This window comes from Odontesthes bonariensis, chromosome 6, assembly GCF_027942865.1.
Source record: "Odontesthes bonariensis isolate fOdoBon6 chromosome 6, fOdoBon6.hap1, whole genome shotgun sequence".
Taxonomy (NCBI): domain Eukaryota; kingdom Metazoa; phylum Chordata; class Actinopteri; order Atheriniformes; family Atherinopsidae; genus Odontesthes; species Odontesthes bonariensis.
The window spans coordinates 30,873,575-30,881,561 of record NC_134511.1 but is presented as its reverse complement, the minus strand read 5'-3'; the positions used below and the strand labels follow the sequence as shown (position 1 = coordinate 30,881,561).

The following is a 7,987-nucleotide window of genomic DNA, read 5'->3' as shown; positions in this document are numbered from 1 at the left end:
TGGCTAACTGGCCGTCTTGGTTTTCCCACCTGGAGCAAACTCACATTCTCAAATGCACATTAGCTGTGTCAGTAGAGTCTAGCAAGTGGGGAACTGGCTGTGTCTTTGTTCTGGCTTCAGATTCAGGAGGGGTAAATTGTATTACCACAGCCCAATAAACCTACTACTTATTTTACAGGGGGTAAATGGGTGCATGGGTAAATAGGGCAAAGGTGTTGACAGGAAAGGGATGGCTTTGCTTGGCAAGTCTCAATGTCACAGCCTATGGAGGTAAAGAGAAGAGACAGGTCACAGAGTACAATAGGTTTGATAACATGGGCCACAAATGTGAGCATATGAGGACAACAATTAGACTTGAAAAACTTAAGAAAGAAGTACCTAAAGTCATTAACCCCCCCCCCCCCCCCCCCCATGTTACTTGTGATCAAAGAAGAGTAACAGTTCGTTCAGTTAAAATTATTCTCATGGTTACAGTCTATGACATAGATAGAGAATGCTCACCAGAAGCATGTTGTTGGACATTAAGGCTTATAATGACTCCTCTCCAAAGAACATAGTAGAATTTGTGGTCAAAAGGTTTTGTTGGGTTTGTAATATGGCTTTTACAAAGTCCTCTCTTGTCATGTTGGACAGTGCAAAGCTTGCTTAGTAGATTTTACTGAATGGTCAATTGGCCTCTAGTGAGTGACATTCCACTGTGGGAGTCATGTTGGTACTTTTAATTAGATACATGTATATCATAAAATTTACACTGACAGTTGCAGGTGAATCTTTGTTGTTTGCATGTAGAGAAAAGAGAAGTGGTGTTGGTGAAACTGGGTCAAGCGCTGATAAGAGTGCACATGGAGAGGACTGACAACGGAAACATTTGTGTCAGTTTATGCGTCGAAAGACGGTTGAAGATGAACACAGCTGTGTTTGCTACCAAAGCCAGCTGCAATTTTTGAGCACTGAAGTGTGAAGTGAGCCAAAATTAACACACAAAAAAGGGAAAAGGTACAACACACCACCAAGCAAGGGTTGCTATTAGATGTGACTTCCCAGATAGCAAGCTGACATTGAAATGATATTGTTTTTCCATCTGAATCATCAGAATGGTTGACATTGAAATCTTGATGCAAAATAAATGTTGAATCAATATTGGCAAACTGATGAAAACCCGACACAACATAATGTTGACCGCAGTGATATTGAAACAACATTGATACATAGTTATCCTTAGTATGATTGATGCATCATTGATATTTGGTTTACCGGGTGATCATAGTAATGTTGAAAAGTCATTGATTTTGAGTTGACCGGGAAATCAGGAAATGTCGAAAAGCCATCGACTTATAGTTGACCGGGAAAGATGATCAAAAAGTCATGGATTTATAGTTGACCGGGAGACCATCATGTGGTAGACCGGCGGTACTGCACCCCATCCCATTCATTTCGGAATCAATTTCAGGTAAGAAAGCACTTTGATTTAATCTTTTGAATGCTGAACTGCACTACACAGTTAAATGTATAGTTTACATGGTGCATAGGCTAGATACTGTCATAGCATTATGTTATAAATCAAGCAGAATTCCTCCGATCAACAACACTGCAAGTTGTCAAAAGCAAGTTAACTGCAGGCTTCATAAACACCCTGACGAAATAGTCAGTTAGCTAGCAATGTTTTATTCACCGGTTTATTTCCCAGCAAGGGGTGTTACAGTATATCTGCATATCCTTGCCCTACCTTTAGCTAGGATCAGCGATCAAAGAGGCAAGGTGTCTAATAAAACTATTGAATAGGCTACACAACTATCAGAAGATTGACGTGAATTCAACGTTGTCTGGATGAATAAGTTAGCATGCGCTAGCAACACGTCAGCTTGCGTGATGCCTGGATAGTGGCTGTCACCACAGATTCTATAATAGTACAGATACGCCACTCACGGTGCATTTCCGGTTTCCAACGAGGCGATTTTGGTTGCAGTTCCACTCTTTTTCCACGTGGGGCGCTCAATTTTGGAGACCAGAATGAATGGAGTCCTATGGAGCTATACGCCCTTTCGTGCCCTTATCTCAAGATATAATTTTTTCTCTAGTAATTCGAATGTTGTTTTCGAAAGAGGATGTTTAGAAAATACCCATGGCTGAGTTTTAGATTTTTAGAGCCACTCATTTGCTTAAAAAAAGGATTTGAAGTGTATATGACGTCATACATAGCTTACGACCGGAGATGCCGCTTTACGGCAACAATCCTGCTTGTTGTTGTTCTCAAAGGCAGCAACGTTTTCAAGGAAGAGCTGTAGTAAGAGAGAATGTGTGGTAACATCACAGATTCTTAGGCTGTGGTAACATAAGCGGAAAAAGTCCATCTTAATTCTGTTGTCGCTTGGTATGGAGCCAGCCGTCAAGCGGTGCCTCTGGTCATAATTCTGGTCGAGCGCTGTCATTAGCACAATGCTAGCGCGTGGTGGACAACAAGAAGCCAACCTGTAAGAAATCAAAGGGATATATGTACTCGTTCAGTAGATTTTTGACTTGAAACCCATGTTGAGCTCTCGTTATAATGGCTGTGCTGTCACTATCTTCTCGTCGGTTTTTTTTTTAATTAGTGGTTTATTGATTCAGAATTAAATTGCTGTTTACTGACACTATGATTTACTTTTTCTCTTTTTTCAGATCATTAATCCACATCGTCAAGTAAGCAAGTCCTCAGTTTAGTGAGCTTCATCTTAAAATATGGATAGAATATTCTATGTCTATGTTTGAGAGGGAAAGATAGCTACCACACACACACACACACACAGTGTTTCTGTCTACATGGCCTATATGCTTATATCCTTCACAGGCAGAAGTCTGCTATGCTAAACTGAAATGTATTTTTTGCTTGTTTTTTTTTATTTTAGATGCCCTGACTCAACGACTGAGTACTGCAAATACATGAATTCGCACAAGCTGTGCAGAAGTGGCTGCGCTACGCTCCAGACCGGGCGGGGGGATCTGGACGACGGCCACTGCAGGAGATGAGGCTATCTCATGGGGGGTACGGTGCCTTGCTCAAGGGCACCTCAGCCGTGACAAGGAGGTGGACTGACACCCCTCCAGCTATCAGTTCTACCAATCTCTTTTGAGTGGCGAGAGTGGGAATTGAACTGCCAACCTTCCGGTTATTGGACCACCGACACTAACCACTGAGCCACGGCCGCCCCAAAATCAGGAGCATCTTGTCTCAGAGTGATGTAGACAAAGTAGTCCATGCATTTGTTACTTCAAGATTCGACTACTGTAATTCTTTATTGGGCTGTCCCTCATATTCTCTGAAAAGCCTTCAGATGATCCAAAATGCTGCAGCCAGAGTTCTGATGAGAACTAAGAGGAGAGATCATATTTCTCCAGTTTTAGCTTCTCTTCACTGGCTCCCTGTTAAAGTCAGAATAGAATTTAAGATTCTTCCTGGGCTGGACTGGCTATCTGACCGTTCGGGCATATCCTGAACGGCCCTCCCGCGATTTGGGCCCTCCGGGCCCTCCGAGGGCCGTAAATGAAATATACATATGTTATATTTTTTATTGACTGCGACGGTAAAAAAAATGACACGTCGGGGCCCATTGGATGTTTCTCCTGAGGCACAGAGCGCTAGACCAATGAGAATGCCTAACGTTGTCAAAGGCCCACCCCTCCCTACAGGCCCACTTGACCCAAGTCATCATCATCATCATTATAAACCCAAGTTTAGCTGACTTGGCTATATTCGGCTAAAGCTCTGGTGGATAAAGAGGACGTGAAATGGAGAAACAAAAGAGTGGCCATGACAAGCGTAAGGAAAAGAGAAAACAAAAACTAAAAGATGACGCAGTAAAATGCGCTAAAATCACTGACATGTTTAAAAGCACAAGCTCGAGCTCAGGTTCGGTTAGTGGGGCCGTGGGAGATGCGGAACCTGGCTGCTCGACCTCAGGTTGGGGCAGTGGGGCCGCCGGTACATCAACCAGCGCACAGGTGGTGGAGAATGAACAGGAGGAGGAGGCGGAGGAGATGGTTGTTCCAGCTGGGGAACCAGAGGAGGAGGAGATGGAGAGAGGAGACGTGACCCAGCAGGGTGAGATTGAGGTTAGAATTCATCTCAACACACCCGCTAGCTAGCCAATGCAGTGTAGCTATTGGGCGCTTCGGCGTTTCGTTTCCCATTGCCTGAAAGTTTGAAACCGGTCAGCAAATCAGTCACAAACATACCCATTTGGTATATTTTCATGCATTGTAACATTGTAATGTTGCGCAAGCATATATAAATCTTCCATTTTGTCTTGAGCTGTCACAAGGTCAATGTGTGTTTAAATTCTGCTAGTGCCCTCTAGAACTACCCTAGCTAGCTAGGAAGATTAGCTATTCACCGCTTCGGCGTTTTTCCCATGTGTTGCCTGAAACTAAAACTGAAGTTGTCGTCCCCACTCTCTCAAATCAGTCAAAAATACCCATTTGATTTATTTTCATACACTTTTCTTGTATTGTTGCGCCCGCATAGAAATCTTCCATTTCTCTTGACCAGGCTGTCAGCTGTCACAAGGACGACCTGTGCTGTAATTGCTAGTGCGTGTTAGTTATGGCATCCCCCCTTTCACTTTCTCAAATCCAACACATTTCTTATTTCTACTCTACTGCTTGTCGTGTCTTGTTGTGCAACTATGATTTTAGACAGAATGTATTTTGTATTCTTTTCCTTCTGGAATGGCATGCCACGTCATTATCAAGACATCTCGTCCTATCTTAAGTCTTTGTATGGTAGAGGGATAGGCAAGAAGCCGACTAGCCGTGGTGTGCTACTGTTTGGGAATCGCTGATAGCTACGCCACAGACCTAGATTGTGAGCTACGCGCTCACTCCAATTTATTGCATGACCTGCTGTAAAAACATGGTAGATTAACTTTGTTGTTGGCAATGTGTATCTGATATTTTAATAGTGTCTTTATGAGTTGAATTTTCCTGTGGTGGTCACGGCGGATAGGCTATCCTACCATGCAAACACGTTTTGTTCTGGTGGAAAGCATTAAAGCAATGGATGTTTCAATTTCTTCATGGTTGAGGCAACGCAGTTTGATTTCAAGGCGTATTGTTCACGGAACTTCCACAAGTTATGTTGGAAGCCTAAGCAATAAGAAGCGGTCATTTGGTTTTGCTGTGGTGAAAAAAATGACGTGTCCGAGAAAAAAAACACACAGACATAAGCACTATCGTAGGCTCTTTTGATCAGTCTCAAGCTGCATTACAGTTTATGCCTGGGGGGCGGGGGTTAACATTCCATTCAGTAAGCTCACTGACAGTATCTGTGGACTGGAGCAATTTTGAGCAATAAATAAAATAATTTAACCCAGGAAATTATTACTACATGTTTAATTTGATTCAGTAAGACTTAGAACACACAATAGTGTGTGTGTGGTGCTGGTGCTCCTTTTCTATACAGTGTTGTGTGTGTTGGTGAAATATTGCTTTGCTTATCCCTGGCTTGGGTCTGTGGGACCCATTTTCAGGTTTTGCTGAAGGAAAATGGTATGAATACTTTTTTCACAATGAGATTCACTGGCCAGGGCTCATCATCTGGAAAATAAAGTTAGTTATCCTCCTCTCTCTATCTCTTATCCTCAAAAACAAAGATACTCAAAACTTCACAAGCAGGATGAAGGCAACATGAGGGTACACAGCAGCTTTTTTTCCCTCCTTTAGTCCCAGGTCCACTGGGCCAGAATATCTTCTATGTAACAAAAACATGAACACCTTACAAGGATTAAATGGAGGATTAATGATAATTAGACAGAAGTAACATAGTGGCATCCCTGCCTTCCTGTGTTTCTTTATCTGTGTATAGGCAAATCAGAATGTTGAAATGGGAGTAGAAGAGTCCCAGGGAGATGAGCAAGCTACAGACTACTTTAGTATATGCTTCCAGACATCTATATCTATATATATATATGTGTGTGTGTGTGTGTGTATATATATATATATATGCGCTGGGCCCTCAGTGATCAAAAAGTGCCCGGGCCCTTTTCAGATGCCAGTCCAGCCCTGGATTCTTCTCCTGACATATAAAGCTCTTAATGACTGAGCTTCATCATATGTTAAAGATCTCATTATAAGATATTTTCATAACAGAGCACTTCGCTCCCAAACTGCAGGTTTACTTGTGGTTCCCAGAGTTTCTAAAAGTAGAATGGGAGGCAGAGCCTTCAGTTATCAGGCCCCTCTCTTGTGGAATAAGCTGCCAGTAAATGTCCGGGAAGCAGACACCCTTTCCACTTTTAAGACCAGGCTTAAAACTTTCCTTTTTGATAAAGCTTATAGTTAGAGATCGTTCAGGTGATCCTGAAACATCCCATAGTTAAGCTGTTATAGGCCTAGACTGCTGGGGGGGCCTCATCTGTCACATCTTTCCTCACTTTACTCTCTTTTTCCCCCTGTTTAATTTCTCAAATGATATTATGTACATGTGACATTATTGTGGTCAATAACTTGTGTTTCCCTGTTCCAACAGATATCCTTTGAATGGTGTTACAGTGTTTTTTCCCCTCTTTCCTGTCCTCTCAAACCCCAGCTGGTCGAGGCGGATGGCCACCCTTCCTGCGTCTGGTTCTGCCAGAGGTTTCTTCCTGTTAAAAGGAAGTCGTTCCTTTCCACAGTTGCCTCAGGCACGCTCAGGACGGGAGATTGGACTGAAGACAAGTTTCGGTGCAATCAGTTAGTTTCCTTATCTCGGAAATTGTTTTTGAATTGGCTCTATATGAATGAATTAGATTATTTTGAAATTAATTATGATTACAATTAATTGAACTCCAATTGGCTTGAATTGGAATATATTATATAAGTGCCTTGAGATAACATTTGTTGTAATTTGGCGTTATATAAATAAACTGAACTGAATTGAATACTATATTTTTCATGAAAGATGTTCATCTGCATTTATTTAGCATATAGTAGAATGACTAAATGTTTTTCTTGAACTTACTTTGAGCATGTGTGTAATATTTATTCTAATCTATTCCTCTTCAATCAGTTACAAAGTTTTTACTGAAGCTACAACTTATGCATGAAACGTGTACAAAAAGAAAAACAATATTCATGAGTTTTCCTGTGAAAGGCCCTGTTTTCTTAATATAACACTTTAACCTTATGATTATGTGTGATGGTGTTTGTCAGTTTTATAAGGTGGTCAAACCTTTTCAGCAATTTAAATCATGGGTAAACAGAATTTTGTCTGTCAGGTCTCCCCTCCACCACATTCCTGTGGTACTCTTTCCAGCCCTGTCTGTATGGACTCAGGCCCACTTGTACTGGTATGCAACCATCAGTGTCACAGCTGTGCTGCCTGTCACTCAAGAACAGCTCTGATGAAAGGATTTCCATTCCTCCTCATACCTCCTCCTCCCACTCCCGTCACCTCTGCTGTTCCATCTTGGCCCTGAGACCATGGCTGACCCCTTTCCCCCTGTCAGCACCCAGGTATAATGTAACCTGTCACCAGAGCCCATTCCACTTCAGGCGGGACCCTGCAGCTGGTAGCCCCATGGTATGAGGCCAACCAAGGAGAGGAGGGGTAATTCTGTTAGGTTGCATGGTTCAAGTAAGGGTCCAGTATGCTTTGGTAATATTAGACCCAGTTGAATCTTTGCAATGGCTTGTCAGAAGTGTCAGCCATTCAGAGAGTTTTTAATTTGTTGTTGTTGTGAGATTTTTGTGTGCATCCTTATAAATTTAAGGTGCTGTGACTGATTGAAATATAATATTACCACTTTAAAGCTGCGGTCGGCAACTTTTTTTTAGTCATATTAGCTTGAACTGTCATGGGATTCTGGAAGTAGAATATTAAATAGGCTCTTTAGGAAAAATAACGAAATCTGTAGCTCCCTCTGAAGCCTGTAATCATGCTTGCAAAAACCGAGCGCTCCCGGCTGTTTTTAACCAATCAAGTTAGGGTGGAGGAATCCTACCTGTCAATCACAGCTTGTGCACACGCTGCTGA

At 42.2% G+C, this 7,987-nt stretch overlaps 1 long non-coding RNA gene across 1 annotated transcript; it reads left to right on the top strand.

Moving 5' to 3' along the window:
* Positions 1-1,998: 1,998 nt before the first annotated feature.
* LOC142382958 (uncharacterized) lies at positions 1,999-7,488 on the top strand. Its single transcript, XR_012769979.1, has 3 exons — positions 1,999-2,471; positions 2,659-2,679; positions 2,886-7,488. It is a non-coding gene; the product is annotated as an uncharacterized LOC142382958 (long non-coding RNA).
* The last annotated feature ends 499 nt before the right edge of the window (positions 7,489-7,987 follow it).